We start from the raw sequence: 19,530 nt of genomic DNA, 5'->3' as shown, positions 1-19,530 counted from the left end.
TTTACAAAATTTTTTTTACTGAACAGGCAGGAGAGAGTAAATCCACCTTTTATGATTTTAATTATTTTTTTTTCTAAAAAATACAATCGTTGTGCATTTGTACCACGGTTCTTGCGCATGCGCCCGCTCAGGGAGTGCCACAACCTGCCATGTTCTCTGCAGCGGCTATCGCTTATCAGCAGCCGCGCTAACCTTCCGTCTTCTTCGACTAACATCTGGTGACCAATAAACATGGTCTGCTCGTCCCGGTTGACTACTGCCGTCGTCTAGTCAAGAATACAACAGTGGCGACGAGGATGGGATCGCCATGAATGGAGGAAGCCGGGTCGATGCAGCGGCATGGCTTCGCTTGGCCAGTTTAAGCGATTCGACGAAGACAAGGACGAGGACTTCTAAACATACGTGGAGCGTTTTGAACACTACGTCCGCGCCGTGAAGGTGAGCGATGATTTGAAAGTCTCGACATTCGTGACCGTCATGGGCAAGAAGACTTACCTCACGTTAAAAAACCTGCTCGCCCCAGCAAAGCCTGAGGAGAAGGAATACAGAAAGCTCGTCACAGTTCTTAAGGCGCATTACGCCCCCAAGAGGATGGTGATTGCGGAACGGTTCAGGTTTAATCGCTGGTCCCAGCATGAAGTTGAGAGTGTGGCTGCATTCGTCGTGGAATTAAAAACGCTGGCGTCATCGTGCGAATTTGGGCCCTTTCTGGAAGAAGCGCTGCGGGACCGTTTTGTGGCCGTGTTAAAAGACCAACCGACCAAAGCGGAACTTCTCAAGAAAAGCACATTGACCTTTGCCACAGCGTGCGACATTGCCAAAAGTGTTGAACTAGCTCGGGCCGAGACTAGAAAGTTTCATGCAGCTACGAGGCAACCGGAGGAAGTGCATAATGTACGCCACACGTACCGGGCCAAGTCCGCAGCTGGAGCTTCAGTCAAGCCAGCAGCAGCGGCAGACGGAGCGGAACACCCCACCGAAACACCTGACTGTTTCCGTTGTGGCGGATCAAAAGAAAAATGTAAGTTCTTTGATACGTCACTGACCTACTTTGGCCACGTGATAGACGGGAACAGAATTAGGTTTTCGGACGTAAAATTGGTAGCAATCAAGGAATCGCCAGCCCCAAAGAATAAACAAGAACTCAGGGTGTATCTGGGGCTGTTGAATTTCTACGGCAAATTCGTTCCCAACCTATCAGCAGAACTAAAACCACTGTACGACCTATTAAGAGATAACGCAAAGTAGAAATGGACAAGTGAGGCCGAGCGAACGTTCCAAACAAGCAAACGATGGCTTACTCAAAATACGGTATTACCACACTACGACCCATCGAAGGATCTTCGCCTCGTCTGTGACCCGTCAGCCTACGGAGTGGGAGCTATACGGTTCTACAAGGAAGGCCCAGTGGAAAGGCCGATAGCCTTCGCGTCGAGGATTCTCAGTAAATCCGAGCAGGCGTACGCGCACATCGAAAAAGAGGCATTGGCAGTAGTGTTCGTGGTGTTAGGGTTGCGCAGATTTCACAAATCTCCAAAAAAAAGAAACACCGGTCACTGACCAAGTCAAAAACAAATTGACGTTTCGGGAGCGGTACGGCTCCCTTATTCACAATGAAAACGGCCAGTGGAAGACACCGAATTATATAGCCCCCAGTAATGTTTTGAGAGATTTGGCGTAGTCAGGATTCATGCAGCCGTCCGTTCTGTTGATTGTGTGCGGAGTTGTCTGAATAATCAAGGACTCTAGATTCAGGCGTGCAGATATGTTGCGTTCTGCTGTCAGTATCTTGGAATGTTCCCAGTTTATCGCATGTTGAGTATTCGCCACGTGTTCCGCAATGGCGTTGGAGACCACGTTTTTCTTTCGCACGTCGTACTGGTGCTGCTTTATGCGTTTGCAAAAATTACCAGATTCGCCTATGTATACCGCTGGGCATTCCGCGCAAGCGATCCGATAAACAACACCAGGAAATTGGCAACGCGGAAAGCTGTCTTTCACATTCACGAGCTCATTGCGCAACTTGCTCGTAGGTGCGTGCGCCAGTTGCAAATTGTGCTTTCGGAATACACGTGCCAGGGCCTCACTGATCCCAGGTACCTATGGCACCACGGAGCGTTTTGGCTTCTCTGTGTTCTGGCTTGTTACATTTTCCTCGAGTAGAGGGCGCTCCGGAACCATTCTTCCCTGCTGTTTCTCATGAACGAAAGCGGGTAGCCGTTCTTGTTTAGGTCCTTTTCAATTGTTGCCCATTCCTGCTGGAGCACAACTTCATCGGAGCAGGTTCGTCTGGCCCGATTTGTTAATGCCATGACAACTGACCGCTTGTGACTGATACAATGTGCAGACTTGAAGTCCAGCTACCTTCCAGAATGGGTCAGTTTCCGGTAAACACGGAAAGTAAGGCCTTCACCGCTACGAGAAACGATGGCGTCAAAAAAAGAAGTCAGCCACTGGCCTCCTCTTCAACAGTAAATTTATTTGTAGGCTCCACGCCGTTAAGGTGCTCCAGGAATCGTTGAACGTGCCTCCGGTCCAGGACGCAGAAGCAGTCATCCACATACCTGAGAAACAGTTTTGATCGTGGCTGGAAATTATCCAATGCCTCGAAGGCATTGGATAATTGGATTGGAAGGATTGGACAGCAATTAAGCGTTTTTCATAAACATGTGATCCAGTTCCACTTCTAACATTGCTAAATGAAAGTAGTGTGGAAGTAGAGACCCTGATAATTGGATAATTTCCAGCCACGACCGATACTGTTTCTCAGGTATGTGGATGACTGCTTGTGCGTCCTGGACCGGAGGCACGTTCAACGATTCCTGGATCACCTTAACGGCGTGGAGCCTTCAATTAAGTTTACTGTTGAAGAGGAGGCCAGTGGCTCACTTCCTTTTTTGGACGCCATCGTTTCTCGTAGCGGTGAAGGCCTTACTTTCCGTGTCAACCGGAAACCGACCCATTCTGGAAGGTACCTGGACTTCAAGTCTCCACACCCTATCAGTCGCAAGCGGTCAGTTGTCATGGCATTAACAAATCGGGCCAGACGAACCTGCTCCGATGAAGTTGTGCTCCAGCAGGAATTGGCAACAATTGAAAAGGACCTAAAGAAGAACGGCTACCCGATTTTGTTCGTGAGAAACACGCAGAGAGAAATGGTTCCGGAGCGCCCTCTACTCGAGGAAAATGTAACAAGCCAGAACACAGAGAAGCCAAAACGCGCCGTGGTGCCATATGTGCCTGGAATAAGTGAGGCCCTGGCACGTGTTTTCCGAAAGCACAATTTGAAACTGGCGCACGCACCTACGAGCAAGTTCCGCAATGAGCTGGTGAATGTGAAAGACAGCCTTCCGCGTTGCAAATTTCCTTGTGTTGTTTATCGGATCGCTTGCGCGGAATGCCCAGCGGTATACATAGGCGAATCCGGTAATTTTGGAAACGCATAAAGCAGCACCAGTATGACGTGCGAAAGAAAAATGTGGTCTCCAACGCCATTGCGGAACCCGTGGCGAATATTCAACATGCGATAAACTGGGAACATTCCAAGATACTGACAACAGAACGCAACATATCTGCACGCCTGAATCTAGAGTCCTTGATTATTCAGACAACTCCGCACACAATCAACAGGACGGACGGCTGCATGAATTCTGACTACGTCAAATCTCTCTAAAAATTACTGGGGGCTATATAATTCGGCGTCTTCCAGTGGCCGTTTTCATTGTGAACAAGGGAGCCGTAGCGCTCCGGAAACGTCAATTTGTTTGTGGCTTGGTCAGTGGCCTGTGTTCCTTGTTTTGAAGTGTGCTACCTGACCACACAGTATGCCGTCCAACCATCGACTTCACCAGCTTACGCCACCAATACGGTCAAAGGGCCGTCACTGGAATCCACTGATTGATAAGCACCTCCTGACGATTGGCAGCATTTTCGACGCACCTGCATTTCAACTTGGCCTGCAAGAACAACCAATCATTTCCTCGATCCTTGCGGCTCAAAGGACCCGTCAAAACACGTTTTGGGCATCACGTTGTTGCGAAAGCGGAACGTCACCTTCTCCAAGCACGCATCGAAGAGTGCAAGCTAACCAAAAAGCGCCTGAAGGGGGATTTATTCTTCGCAAAGCGACAGATGGAATTCATCGCCCCCGACGCCTTCGCAAGCGTTCAATTGGTTGCGAACCACGAAATGCGTCTGAGAGAAGATCAGCATACGAAGACAAAAGAAAGGAAGCTGCAGGCGCTACTAGCCACGAAGGAGAATGACCGGGCAACTGCATTGTTCGAAACCCGAAACCTTTCTACCTAGGTCCTGTCTTCAGTCGAAGAGAAACTGCTCAGCCGTGGTCTAAATTTTAACCAGGGGAAGAAACCCGACATACGCAAGGTCGCGTGAGCTGTGGAAGGAGCTGTACGTTTGCTGGATCAGGACCTTCGAGATGAGGTTAGGACGAAAGCCATAGTGTGCTCTCTCACATAAAAAGGAGCACTTTTCGCAACTCCCCCTCAGAAGATGAGCGCAAAGCCATCCATAGCCTACGTTCCAACGACGACATTGCTGTCCTGCCTGCCCACAAAGGCAACGTGACCGTCATCTTTGACCGCTCAGCGTACCACAACAAAATGGTGAGCCTCTTGCACGATGGACACTTATAGCCGGCTTGCGAAGGACCTCACGTCTATAGTGCAGACGCACTTGCAAAAATTGCTGGCAGAAGTTTTCAAGGGATTACCGCCATCATACAAGCGCCTGTACTTCAGGCTGCTTTGTACCAACAGATCAGCTCCAGCCATTTACGGGTTGCCGAAAGTGCACAAACCAGGCGTGCCGCTCCGCCCGATAGTCGATTTTACGAGGTGTCCTCTTTGCTCTCTGTCGAAGTACCTGCACGAAATTGTAGCGCCACTGGTCGGGAAGACGGGGAGCTACATCAAGAACACATCGGACTTTATTACGAAAGCGAAGGCTGTAACTCTGGAGGACAATGATATCATCGTTTCGTTTGACGTTTGCTCCCTTTTCACAAGCGTTCCTTTTGAACTGGCAATTGAAACTTGCAGGCAACGTCTAAGCGAGGATCCATCGCTAGGAAAGCGAACCCCTTTTGACGTGACGGAACTATGCCAGCTGCTTCGTTTCTGCCTGGGAAACACTTACTTTAGCTACAACGGTGAATTCTACCAGCAGACTTTCGGGACAGCGATGGGGGCCTCAATAACCATGACGACGGCAAACCTCGCAATGGAGGCCATAGAATCCAAGGCATTGGATAGTTTCCAGCCACGACCAAAACTGTTTTTCAGGTATGTGGATGACTGCTTCTGCGTCCTGGACCGGAGGCCCGTTCAACGATTCTTGGAGCACCTTAATGTCGGGGGCCTTCAATTCAATTTACTGTTGAAGAGGAGGCCAGTGTCTCACTTCCTTTTTTGGACGCCATCGTTTCTCGTAGCGGTGAAGGCCTTACTTTCCGTGTTTACCGGAAACCGACCCATTCTGGAAGGTACCTGGACTTGAAGTCTGCACACCCTATCAGTCACAAGCGGTCAGTTGTAATGGCATTAACAAATCGGGCCAGACGAACCTGCTCCGATGAAATTGTGCTCCAGAAGGAATTGGCAACAATTGAAAAGGACCTAAAGAAGAACGGCTACCCGCTTTCGTTCGTGAGAAACACGCAGAGAAGAATGGTTACGGAGCGCCCTCTACTCGAGGAAAATGTAACAAGCCAGAAAACAGAGAAGCCAAAACGCGCCGCGGTGCCATATGTAGCTGGGATCAGTGAGGCCCTGGCACGTGTTTTCCGAAAGCACAATTTGCAACTGGCGCACGCACCTACGAGCAAGTTGCGCAATGAGCTGGTGAATGTGAAAGACAGCCTTCCGCGTTGCCAATTTCCTGGTGTTGTTTATCGGATCGCTTGCGCCGAATGCCCAGCGGTATACATAGGCGAATCCGGTAATTTTTGCAAACGCATAAAGCAGCACCAGTACGACGTGCGAAAGAAAAACGTGGTCTCCAACGCCATTGCGGAACACGTGGCGAATACTCAACATGCGATAAACTGGGAACATGCCAAGATACTGACAACAGAACGCAACATATCTACACGCCTGAATCTAGAGTCCTTGATTATTCAGACAAAAAAACTCCGCACACAATCAACAGGACGGACGGCTGCATGAATCCTGACAACGCCAAATCTCTCACAAGATTACTGGGGGCTATATAATTCGGCGTCTTCCAGTGGCCGTTTTCATTGTGAACAAGAGAGCCGTAGCGCTCCCGAAACGTCAATTTGTTTTTGACTTGGTCAGTGACCTGTGTTTCTTGTTTTGAAGTATGCTACCTGACCAGACGGTATGCCGTCCAACCATCGACTTCAGATTTCACAAATACTTGTTTGGTCGATCATTTAGCATATACTCTGATCACCAGCCAATGCTGGGCCTGCTCGCGCATGATAAGCCTGTTCCCGCAATGTCAAGCGCGTGTTCAGCGGTGGGGTTTGCTTCTTGCAGCCTATAACTACCGCTGGGTTTATGGCAAGGCTAGCGAGATTGCAAATGCTGACGCACTGTCGCGTTTGCCTTTGACGCCAAGCACCCGATTCGGAAGACGTAAACTTTTGTTCTGTGCTCGATGAAACCCCACTGTCTGCAAAAGAGATTAGAATGGAAACGAAAAGGGACAAGGTCCTATTGTTCTGTTTTACACTCAAAACGGCTGGAATTCGCATGAACCAGACGATACACTAGCCCCTTATTTTGTACGGCGTAGGAAACTGTCTGTTGACCAGGATTGTGTAACCTGGGGAAATCGCGTTATAGTGCCTGTTGCGCTTCGTGAAAAGGTGTTATCAATGCTGCGTAGCCACGTTTACATGAATGCGACAGAATGCGATAGGAGCGCGTCGCATTTCCAAGCGCATCACGAGTAATGCGATGCGCTAGCGTTTACATGTACCGCATTACCCCTGGTGCGATGGTGGCGCCATACGGTGTCGCACATCGAAGATAAAGTAGCGTTCCTGGCGCTTCCAAAGCTTCCGACACGGCTAGTTCTTGTTCTTTTTCACGACTCGCATTTTCCGGCGTCTTACACTCGATTTAGACGTTTTTAAGTGCAAAGCTGCGTTGGCAGGGCTTAGTTTTCTTGTCGGCATAATTCCTAATGCGATGCGCTCGCGTTTACATGCACTTCGAAAGTCGACTTACGCGCCTCAATCCACCCCTGTCTGGCGCATTAATGCGACGCGCTTTCCTAGCGCATTAGCCCAGTTTACATGGATGCGATGCGCTTGAAAATTGATGCGAGGCGATGCGATACGCCACTTGTCGCATTCATGTAAAGGCGGCTCGTGAGGGCCACCTGGGAATGACCCGCATGAAAATGTTGTCTAGAAGTGACGTGTGGTGGCCGAGGTTAACTCAAGACATAGAACGAGCACTGAAAGAGTGTGTGACGTGTCAACTGGCGCAAAACTCAGCACCCAGCGTCCCATTGTCGTCGTGGGGCTGGCCGACGCGAAGGTGGGAGAGAGTGCATTTGGACTTCGCGTATCGGGAGCAACAGTGGTATCGCGTGCTGGTGGACGCGTATTCAAAGTGGGTGGAAATGTTTGTGATGAAAACGACGAACAGTGAAAAGACGATGGAAAAACTGCGTAGTGTGTTCGCTGCTTGCCGGAAGTTGTGGTTACGGACTATGGTTCACGTCAACTCAGTTTGCAACGTTTTTGAGCAGGAATGGCATTCGGCATGTGAAGTCGCCTCCTTATCATACAGCACCAAACGACAGTCCTGAACGGTGTGTGCAAACCATACAAAGAGATCTCTTCAAACAGGTCCTCGACGAGCACCGGACTGGGGAAACAAATACTCTCCAGCATCGCATTGACCAGTTTCTGTTGAGGTACCGCAACACCCCAACCGCTACCACACACGAAACACCAGCGCAACGGTTCTTGCCGTAGAAGCCGAGGACGCAGTTGAGCCTGTTGCATTCAGATATGGAGACAAGAATGACCGAAAAATTGGAACAAATAAGATAGTCGGCGAACCAAACTCGAGGAGGCTGCAGAGAATTCAGTAAAGGCTCCCGCGTATTGGTGAAAGGCTTGCGCCCGGGTGACGCCCGATGGCTCGAAGGAACCGTGCTCATGCGAGTGATGCGTGGTGTCTACGGGAGGAGAGGAGTGCTATGTTCATGCCGATGACTTACGCCCATGTACAATCCAGGAGGCCCAGAGGTACCATTCGGCCCCGGAATGTGAGCTTCCGGACGGCTGGAATCCCATGGCACACCAACAAATCGCACTCGCGACTCCGGGCGGCGCAAGCACCGCAGCTCCAGGGGAACTCATGCCGGTCCCGGTTACCAAGGCGGTCCAGCCGGCATCGAGTCAGCCCTCGACCGAGGACACCGTAGTCCTACAGCCGGCTATGGTGAAGCCAATGGCTTCCCGTGGCTCCACGTCCGGAGACCAGGCCTCCGTGCCAGGTTTTGCTATCCCGAAGCCCGTGCATCAGAAACGGAGAGGGACAAGGATTCCGAAAGAGTGCTCCGACCCAGCACTCAGAAAAGACAGCCCCCGGAACGCTAGAAGCCATAGCATCGATTAATGAACCTTGTGTTGGGGAAGGGATGTTGTGTCATTTGTACCGCTGTCCTTGCGCATGCGCCCGCTCAGGGAGTGCCACTATCTGCCCTGTTCTTTGCTGCGGCTATCGCTTATAAGAAGCCGCGCCTAACCTTCCGTCTTCTTCGACTAACATTTGGTGCCCAATAAACATGGCCTGCTCGTCTCGGTTGACTACTGCCTTCGTCTAGCCAAGAACAGAACAATATTTTTAGTTTTGATATTTCCTTTACGTGACATGAGATGCCCGTCATGTGCCGACACATGCACATACATATGAAATGATGGAGATTACAAGTTAGGGAGAAAACTGGAGACAAATCTGGAGGAGCAGCCTCAACCCGAGCAACACCGGTTATCTTTGGCATGCCTAAGACGGTTGGCGAGAGAGAAGCAGTGTGTGCCAGGAAAGTTGATTTGACAAGAGCGAGTTTGCAAAGCACAAACCAGGTGTTGCTGCAGGTGGTTTTCAGAGGAGCCAATTGGGGAAAGGGAAGCCATTTGTCAATATTTTTTTTTTCATTTCAGAAAGGGCGTCGGACGGTGCTAGATTGTGATGCTGCAGTACTTCGAGTGATGTTTTAGGAGACATTATTAAGGACATAAGTGGTACAGGAAGTCCAGTGCTCTTATCTCTACACGCCCAGGTAGTGCGATAAAAAAATTAACAAGTCCAAGAGCAGTTCTTGCAACAATAAATGTTCTTGAGGGAATTACGAGGCTAAGGAAGTGGACATCTCCGGACGAAGAACATAAGGCTGATATTCTTGCAAGTGGGGCTCTTGGATGTATTGTTTTATATCGCCCTGCCTGTGCATGTCATGCTTTGATAACATACTAGTCATGGACTGTCGTACTTGTCTTCCTGCTTATGTCTACCAAAGCCTCACCGGAAGTCATGCGGTGTCACTATCCAGTTCCTCCCGCTCCCCGCCCCGTTTCTTCACTTAAAAGAACTATTTCGACACATGAATTCCCTTTCACCAACTGTCTCCTCTCAAACGTACACCTGATTTCTCTTGTGCTAAGTCACTCATGTCAGATAAACTCTTCTTTCTACTTTGTGTCTGTCTTACTAATGCTGTATCACCGAGGCAACGTATCCCTTATTCAGGCATACCGAAACTAACTTGTTTTATGGGCTGATGCAGCTGATATTTCGTCTCCTATAAATTAGGTGTGTGTGTGCTTGGTATGTACAGACATAAAGCAGGTGAAGGAATCCTGTCAAAACTTTTATACAACAGCTGTAGAAACCCTAACGAGGATTTGAATATTCAGACAGATTTGATCAGCGGACAGAGCTTCCTCAAGGCAATATTAGACTAAAATAACGTCGAGCACGGCCAACGCTAGTTCGGAAAATTTTTTTCACCCTCCGGTTTTGTGAGCAATGTAACCAACAAAAATTAAAACATGCAAACCAGTTATTCTCTACAGCACAAAGGCAAAGGAGACAGGGAGAGGGTAAAATTAGGGACAGAAAAAAAGGAGCACTGGTCAGCCTTAAGAGCAGAAATTGACAAATGGAGCAATAGAACAGCGGAAACTTGAAGGGAAGAGTGCAACAACGCCTTCTCGGAGGCCTCAAATTGGTGCGAGGGGATAAATATGGCCTACCGTGTAAACAAAATCTAAGTAAAATAATCAGAATAGGTCGAAGTTGTTCTAGACAGAGCTCACTATGCGCGGTGTGGCTTCTGTCTTCAATTGCGGCAACTTTTGCTGTGCATAATGAACATCTGATGTTATTTTTAATCATTTTTGTGGGCCACAACAAAAGAAGAAGCCGTTTACCACCCTTCAACGACCAGGGCAGTAGTCTGAAGCGTTAACTCTCGAAGCGAACACATGCCCAGAAAACGCTAGGACAACACCTAAGAGGACGTGGTGGAGAAGCGCCAGCGTGCCAACTCTAATGTAGCAGGGCCGGCAGAAGACTCTTGTCTGTCGACATTTTTTAGTGCTATCTTATATTGAGTCTCTCATGCTAAAGCCTCAGTGAGAAATTCGAAAATATTCTGTGTTGCTTGCGGATTTCCGGCTAAATAATGTATTTTCGGCTCAGAAAAAGCCGAGTGAGTACCGAAAGGCTAGTTCTTTCCAACTAAACAAAGCTGTATTCAGTCTTTATGGACCATTTACTGCATGTGTTACTGCTTGCTTGCTGTGGAAACAGTGCTGGCGTTGTCATCTGTTTGTTTACAGCAATTAAGCGTTTTTCATAAACATGTGATCCAGTTCCACTTCACAAATTGCTAAATGAAAGTAGTGTGGAAGTAGAGACCCTGATAATAAAGCAACTGTTAATACACTGTGAAAATATGAGAAACGTAGGAATTATCACATTGCGTTTGGGAAGCTGGAGCCCTGTGGGGATTTTTCCTTATGGCCTCCTCTATACCCTTTCGTTGATCCCCGTCCCCCCCTTATTAGCTCCTATGTCACAGTGATATTCACCTGTTTCTATCATTAGATGCAAGAGGGGTGGATACGCCGTCCTGCGGCCGGTTTTGCTGAATCAAAATGGTGTCAAAGCCTTCAGAAGAGCACTGGTAAGTATACCAGTAATTACTTCTAATGAAATCACTTCGCAGAAGCTTTGGAAAAACTCACTGTTGCTTGTTTGTATGGTTTTAAAATTTTGAGAAAAGCAATTGTGTGAGCGAAATTGCTGAAATTTCTTGGAATCATTCCCAGTCTTCAAAAACCATCTATCGATTTCTCCATATTCTCCCTCCGAATAATCTTCCGAAAAAAAAACCCATAAAAAGCAGACAAAAAGGCATGCTGTGAGGTACTAGCTACCAACCTTCAAAACTACCTGGTTTGTTAACGACACCACCAGTACGACACCGTGACATACCTCCTACATTTACCATACGGACTCTGGTATCAATGAATATCTTGATGTGTGGGTGGTTATTGAATTTTTTACGCTAGTTTGGCAGCGATAACGCTCGTTTCTCACAAAAAGGTTTTCCAGATCGGCCTTGTCATGCTAATACTACAAGCAATTAGGTTAAAGCTCCTTCATTCAACTCATAAAAATATCTCACACAGTCGCGATTTCAACACCATCAGTCGACGTAGTCATGAATAAAATGAACCACTAGAAAAACAGTTGTCTTTATTAACAGATTTCCACAAAAAATATCTTGGTTGAATTTGTCTCATGGCAGCCGATTAAAGCTAGAGTTAAAAGGTAATTCTTTTTCTGTGAACGAAACGATGCTTCCCACTACTGAAACCTGTCCCCAACACTGAAACGCTCGAGGCAGTCCGAACATCCAGAAGCTGCCGTATGCATTGCGATGCTCGCTAAGTACACTACTTGTGGCGTTAACGGTGATATCTGCCAAGGAAAGACTTCAAAATATGGCACGCAGACAGGATGGTAACTTTCTTTTTACCGCAGAAAGTCCACCAATTTTTGGAGTCTAACAAAACATTTTTGTGTAAACGTATTGATGAGGCGCATTCTGCATCAGCTCAAAATGCCGATTATTCGATGCCCTTTCCAACAAGAGCAGATTAGCAAATTAACAAAATCAGTTTTTGCCTAAACATTCCAAAAATGAATAAGAAAGAAGTTGTGTAGTCGCCAATGTATTCGCCAATACCCTTTCAGCCCTGGATTTTTTATTTCAAGCGCTAATTGTTTTTATGCATTTTTTTGTGCATCTTTGGACATCAGAAGCACAGAAATGAAAAATTAAGCTAATAGTGCAAGTATTTAGGAATTTACAGGCACGTTAATTAGTTAGGTCATTAGGCAATTAAAAGTTTTTTTTTGTAAAAAAGTTTTTTTTTTATTTTTTCGGAAAGCCTATGATACCCTGATCTTACATAAAAAATATAAAGCTGGTAATCCAAGTATTTACAGATTTAAAGACATTTTGACGAACCGGAATTTCTGTTTCCTTACCCGCGCGTTCGTCATATCCTATGTCCACTGAAGCTTCGTCTTTTTCATATCGTCCAGCCTCGCGAAATCACAACAATGCTAGTGTCTATCGCAAGAGGCATCCTTGAACAACCCTCCGCCTGAAAACTAGCAGTTTTGGTTTTGTTGTTAAGGCGCTAGAGGATATTATGTGTTGTGTCGTCAAATGACGACGCCACGGCCGAAAGGGTTAATAAGCTTGGAGTATAATTTTTGCCAAACATTACAAAAACACATCCTGGAAAAAAATTTAGTTGCCCGGTACAATTTGTCAGATATGAAAGCAATGTTACCAGATGTGGTCTTTTTCAAAATGTGCAATTTCGGATGGATTTCTAAAAAAAACAATCTGGCGGTTTAGCATTATTACAGGCACTAATTTGTCCTTACACGATGTAGAAACATCTTGTCAATTGTTGACATCGCATTGATGGTCAGGAAAAAATATGGGATGGGACAAAAACTGCTTGGGGCTGACAACAAAACTCGTTCGCTGTCAGTTTACTATCACGCAGCTGTTGAAGCTTTCACTTGCTGGTTATTATAATCTTCTGGATCGCTTTTCTAACCCTGCTTTCAGGAATGAGGTGCAATGAACTGGAGCAGTGCCCAGCTAACATCCCCGAGTAGCGGTTGCGTGAAAAATAAAAACGGCGTTCAGCTCCATGAGCCTTCCTGCTTTGCAGCTCCACCTAACATTTTCAAAAACAAACAATACCAAACTTCTTGCAGACTCTCGCATGATACGTAGTTCTACTGAGGAGCAACTCTAGACCTCTGAAAATATCCTCGTACAGAATCAAACTTGAAGCCAATTTGAAGCTCTCTCTCCTTGTCTTAACCGATGTCCGATTACTTGATGTTATCTATTGAATTCCAGCTGGAACTGTTATTGCACAAGTAAGGCATGGGTGAAGTGAAATCAGAAACGGTATGCTTTTTTTAGGAACAGTAGTGGGCGACGAAGGCGTTGAGGAAAATTGGGTTGAAGCTCTGTAACTCTGTAGTAGTGCCAAATATAAATTGCGGAATGCAGAAATGAAACAAATTACTGCAAAAGGGCTGAAAATGCAAAGTGCACTTGTCAGACATGCCGAGACCTTCACAAATACTTTTCGACTGAAAAAAGCTACCCGTTCTCCAACCAAAAGCTCACTATCGAATAGCTGGTGTCATTTTCTTGTAGTTCTCACATTTATACACGGTGGGATTGCAAAGCTCACGACATCATTGGATACTTGACTTTCTGGGATCCTTTTCATAAAAAAATCTAATGGTTATGCAGCGTAACCATAAATGACATCCTTTTTTGTCTAGCGTAGCAGCCACTGCGCCTATCAAAAAAACAATGCTTCTCAACTCTCATAAAACGCCGTCAAAAATCTCAGTATAGCCAGAGCGTGAAAATTAAAACTTATTTCAAAACTGCAGTGCCTAGACTAACCAGTGGGATTCGTTAGGTGCAAGAGAAATGACAACATAGATATCGGCAATATACGGCATTGATCTACGGTGATTGGTGCTTTATATTGCCGATTTTGTGATGTTGTAGTTGTTTCTCATGCACCCCTGTGGTTAGTCTAGGCACTGAACCTTAAAATTGGTTTGAATTTTTCCGCTTAGACAACCTTGAGATTTTCGGAAAAGTTTTTTGCCAGCTGAGGTGAGTATGTTTTCTAAGAAGGGAGCGTGGCGGCTGCGCTTGACAAAAAGCATGCGGCTTCTGGTCATGTTGCATTACCATGAATTTTTTTTGATAAAAAGTCTCACAGCAAGTCAAATACGAAATCATGTTGCCAGCTTTGCAATCCCACGGTGACAGATGATAATTACCTCGGAATGGCACCAGCTTTCCACTACTGAGCTTTGGTTCGGAGAAAGGTATGGTTTATTTTGCTAAAGCTTATTTCTGAAGGTTCCCCGCATGTGTATCAAGTGGACCTGGCATTTTCAGCCACTTTCCAGCAGTTTCCCTTCTGTTTGTGGGTTGCAACCTTCATATTTCGTGCTATTACGCAGTTACCCTACTTCAAGCCGATTTTCCATAGCACCCCTGTCGCCGTCTACTATTCCACGAAAAAAAAACGCCTTTTGTGACATTGCTCCACCCATGCCCTACATTTGCGACAACAGCTCCAGCTGAAAGTAAAAAAATAACACCAAGTCACCGGATATCAGTTCAGACAAGGAGAGATTTCCAATCAGCCTAGAACACTGCCAACTTTTTATTGGCCAGTTTTGTTAGTGCGATGCTTTCATCCACTTTCAGAAGCAACACTGGACCTCCAAAAGGAGGTCTAGTGTTGCTTCTTACTGAAACTGTCTATTCTGGCAGTCTCCAAAAGGTTTGCCATAGTGTGTTTTTGAAAATGTTAGGCAGCACTCTTTTCGTCGTGCGAAAGCCTGCTGGGCACAATTCTAGTGCATCGCAACTTATTCGTGCAAGCAGGTCTACCCTAGCGAGTCAGAAGATTACAATAAACAGAAATTAAAAGTTCTGGTAGATAATTTATGATCAGAATGTCATCAAAAATGCACCACCGAGTTTGGTTTTCAATTCCAAACGGATTTCTGTGCATCTTTTGCTTGCCGTGAATCTGGTGCTTGCTGCAGTCATTAATAAGTTGTTGTTACATTACGTGGGGACTAAGTTGGGCCTCTAATATTATCAACCCATTTCAGAAAACAATCCAAAATTGTATTTTGGAACGAATGTTCGGCCTAACCATGAGACGTGGTTAAGCCGAAGTAGTAGTACTCAATTTGCCGTCCTGAATTTTTTCTCGGACAGGATTTTTACATGTGACACTTCAAAATGTGTATTCTAACTCTTTTCCACTATTGGTGGTTTGTTATACAGAACGTTTTTTTCATTTTTCTGTACGTTGACAGAAATTTTGATTTGGATATTTTTTGCAATCATTATTTATGCCAGCATTATACAGCTGGTGGTAGAAAGGGCGTTGAATCATCCGCATTTTTTGCCGCTGCACCATGTGCTTAACCAACACATTTAGCAGAAAAAATATCATCTTTCAGCCCTAAAAACGGACCACTTCATGCGGTAACAAAATAGTTGAAGAGCCATGAGGAATGCGCGGAACGACGACACCAAGAGGAGACAACAGGACGAAGCGCATTACTCATGGCTTTTCAAGTATCAGACCAACTAGCCCCTCAACAAATCTTGCTGAAAAGAGTTGAGATCAACTCTTGTGTCAGCTGTAGTGCATCACTCTCAATTTGTGCAGAGTAGCCCTTCTAGTGCATGACAAGTTTAAGAACGAAAAGTTGGACATTCAAAGTCAATAAATTAGGATAGGGAAACTAATTATTGTGGCATGTCTCCTCAAGGTTGTAGTGTTAGCTTTACTGCATCCCTCACAACTCTTGCAGAAAAACCCATCCAGTGCATTATAAACTTTGGAACAAGTTTTGTGCAAAATTTAATTATATGATAAGTTAAAAAATAAGGGTACCTAAACTAAATGCGTTAACATAATTCAAAGAGGCAAGTGGTTTAAAATTTTATTTTCTTGTGGCCATTAAAAACATGCAGAAACCGGGGCACGCAACAAGGCAGTGGTGCCCTTTGTACTGACAACTTCGGTTTCTTTTCCATCAGTATTAAGTGTGATCTCGATAACTATAACTGTAAGCGTTATTTAGTGCTTCATGCTTTCACTTAAGCTAACAACTGTTGAAGGAAAAAACCAGACGGCGGGGATACATTGCATGCAGAGTAGACAATATAGTCAGTCTTTTTGAATAACTTAAAAAAGTAGGAACGTTAATCAGTGAAACGTAGATAGAAGGTTCAGGCAAATTGCTATCACGCTTAAATGCAAAAGAAAAGCGCAGGAAGCAGCACACCTAGCGGTTTTTGCGCAGAGATTGGGGGGTGATCTATGATGTGTCGTTCTCATCTGGAGAAGCCGATATCTTAGTTGTATCTTGGCAATGAGGCTTTTGGCATGTACCCACTCATGGCGAATCATGCAAGTACAAGCCTTTCTTGGGCCACGTTTGACTGCTGAAAGAAGCTAAAGCACTGATTTGGGAACTCTTGGATGTTTATTATGTCAAGAAAAAGAGCACAGTGAACCTGTATGGCAATGAACTTGAGTATTTAGAAACCTCGCTAAGATTCTTTTGTTACCATTGTGCAGCCTACTATTAAAGGGTGTTATTTGAGACGATGCATTCAATAAACTTATTTGCAAGCAAGTGCTCGTAGTATCATCTTCTTTGTCATGTGCTTTGGACTTGACTTTTTTAAATCTATTTACCAACTTGCCTAATGCTTTTCATTTTTACTGAACAGGTTGAGTTAGACTTTGTCCCCCTCCTGTGATTTGCAGTATGGAGCATGCCCTTTGTGCAGCAGGTGTTACTTGTGCTTTTATGCTTTACATAGATATTTTTATACCATGAAAAGTGGGGAGTAGTGGCCTTTTTGCACTCCTAAATTCTTAGTCTCCCTCCCTGGAAGCGTAAGATCCTCTTTACGGATGCAGTAATTTTTGAAGCCTTTGCATTTCTGGGGTGTCCATATGTAACTTGGTACATTATACATATGTTCCCCCATACATAACATTTCATAACAAAAGGGAAACGGCGAAGCAAGGAAATGAAATAGCATTAGGTGTGTTCCTCGCCCTCTTTTTTGTCAGGCACTGAGCAGCTAGCCTGTATTTGATGATTTTACTCTGCCGGCTACAATTTCACTTTGCTTTTGTCTTATCGTTCTATTTCTTTTCATTGATATTTCTGGCAGGTCCGAGACAAGGCCTGGTCCGCGACGGGAGGACCCGAGGACACCTTTCAGCGCATGTGCACACCCTGTGAAGATTTCTGGATTGACTTCATAGACTTCTTATGTAAGAAGTCTGCCTTGGAAAAACAGCAAGCAGAAAACAAGCCTTTAAAATTATTGCAATTTATTTTCCCACAACTTTAACCTTGCACCAGCAGGTATGCAAAGCTGGTTAACACAAAACTTGTTGTGATTCAGTATCATTCCTGTTAGTCTAGCAAACCTTTGTTGTGACAAGCCATAGCAAACAGTGAAACATACTTTCTGTATCTATTATTTTTAAGGTATCTGCTGTTTATTTTGTGATTTAAAACAGCTGTGATACCATAACCAGGCTTTTCATTCAAATATGTAACACATTCGTCTTTAATAAACTAGTTTTCAAATGCTTTTGGTTTGCTTTGATGTATTTGTATGAAACAGCTGTTAAAGCTACATGCATGTGGGCTAAAATTGCAGTTATGTGAGCTAAGTCAATGTTTTCCACACAAACCAGAGAAGTCTCTTAATGATTACAATGACTGTTTGTTTCACAAAGTGACAGACGTACTTGACTGGCTGCCATGAGATTTGTGTCTCCTCAAGAAGGAGTAGTGATCATAAAGCAACAATCATGACTCCATTAAGGCAATAGGGGTAACTAGGGGGTCTGTTTTGACCACCTGCATCAGATTTGCACATGTACTGCAATGCTTCCACTGGCAGTAGCACTGACCATCTCTTGGATGGTCACCCATACACTTCCACGACTCTTTTACCACAAGCATCACGGGACTCATCATAAAAGGGGCGTCCTCACAACTCTTGCTACAGTGTCGCGATGATCATCAGGAAGGAGTCCTGTGACCCTCTTTTTTCATTAGGTTAGGGTCGTGGCAGACGGTGCTGACTCTACGAAGGTAGTCACACATACTCTACTCTGACTCTACTGTGATGGGGTCCGCTTGACCGCCTTTGAAAAAGAGTGGCGTGACTCGGCGAAATGGAGTCGCGCAAGAGTCAATTCTGTGGCGTGTAAATACCCCCCGAAGAAGGTCACAAGAACCCCCTTTTTTCTTAGTGTGTAGGTGCAGCACATCACTGATTGCTTACGTCGTGCTATCGCAAAAAAAAACATTATGAATTGCCGGCGATTTGTGCAGTCGAAAACAGCGAAGTTTTATTTTGCAGCGGTGGTAATTCCTTCCGGCGGCATGTAAAAAAGACATTTTAAACCAATACAGAACCCGTGCGCAAAATGCGCCGGTTCGGATCGCTTTATCTGTGGCGATAAACGGGGAGGCGCAGAGCAAACCAGCACCGCTCTCGAGCAGCGTGCACCCGTGTTCTGACAAGCTGCACCCATATCTTGTGAACGGTAGTAATATAGAGTTTTAGAATAACGTACGCCGCCGTACGCAAACAGTTAGCCAGCGCTATTTTTTGCATCGCTCGCCCTGCGCATGCGCCGTACGTTAAGTAGCTTCTTTGTTTAGCGGACGGAAGAATAGCGGACGCTATTTCAGCAAAATAGCGTGCGTACCCAAGGCCCCTTGCGTTTCCAACATGGCAGCAAGTAGCGCGACAGCCATGCACGGTTGCGCATTTCTGTGCACAGTAATTTGCTTCCGATGAACCAAGTTCTTTGCCCTTTGTTTTTAAATACGTCGAGTGGTTAGCACGTCGCCCTCACGCAGATCTGTATCGTCTTAACATCGCTGACTGTCCGAACGAAGCTTGCAGCTACGCCAAGCCAGCGACCAAAGCTGTGAGCGCGTATGGTCCCTACAAATATTTGCTAGTGTGCGTCCCCCCACCTTCTCTATGGGGAGGCATGTTCGCGACGCGGATGCACGCACAGCACCGCGCAGAGGGCGCTGCGAGCAACACGGGCGCCGGAGCGGTCTGAGCGAGAGCGGCCGCCGGCCGGCCTGTGCCACGCGCTACTGCCTCCTAAAGCGGGCGCGCATCTGGGTTTGTCGGCCCGCATAGAGTGGTGAAATTCAACGGCTAAATGTACACCAGATCACATTTGAAGCTGCAATATATTTACTATAAGACCGTTTATTTTCGCGGCGCGAACGTTTCACGAATGGGGCTACGGAGCCTATTTTCGGCCGCTGACCTTCTCGAGTGAGACCGAAGGAT

General features: G+C 46.0%; 1 pseudogene; it reads left to right on the top strand.

Moving 5' to 3' along the window:
- Positions 1-339: 339 nt before the first annotated feature.
- On the top strand, positions 340-19,291 carry LOC144163813 (uncharacterized; annotated as a pseudogene).
- Positions 19,292-19,530: the final 239 nt, after the last annotated feature.

The sequence above is a fragment of the Haemaphysalis longicornis genome, unplaced genomic scaffold, assembly GCF_048455015.1.
Source record: "Haemaphysalis longicornis isolate Haplotype H1 unplaced genomic scaffold, Haemaphysalis longicornis Haplotype H1 scaffold_13, whole genome shotgun sequence".
NCBI classification, from domain to species: domain Eukaryota; kingdom Metazoa; phylum Arthropoda; class Arachnida; order Ixodida; family Ixodidae; genus Haemaphysalis; species Haemaphysalis longicornis.
This window is presented reverse-complemented; position numbering and strand designations above follow the sequence as displayed.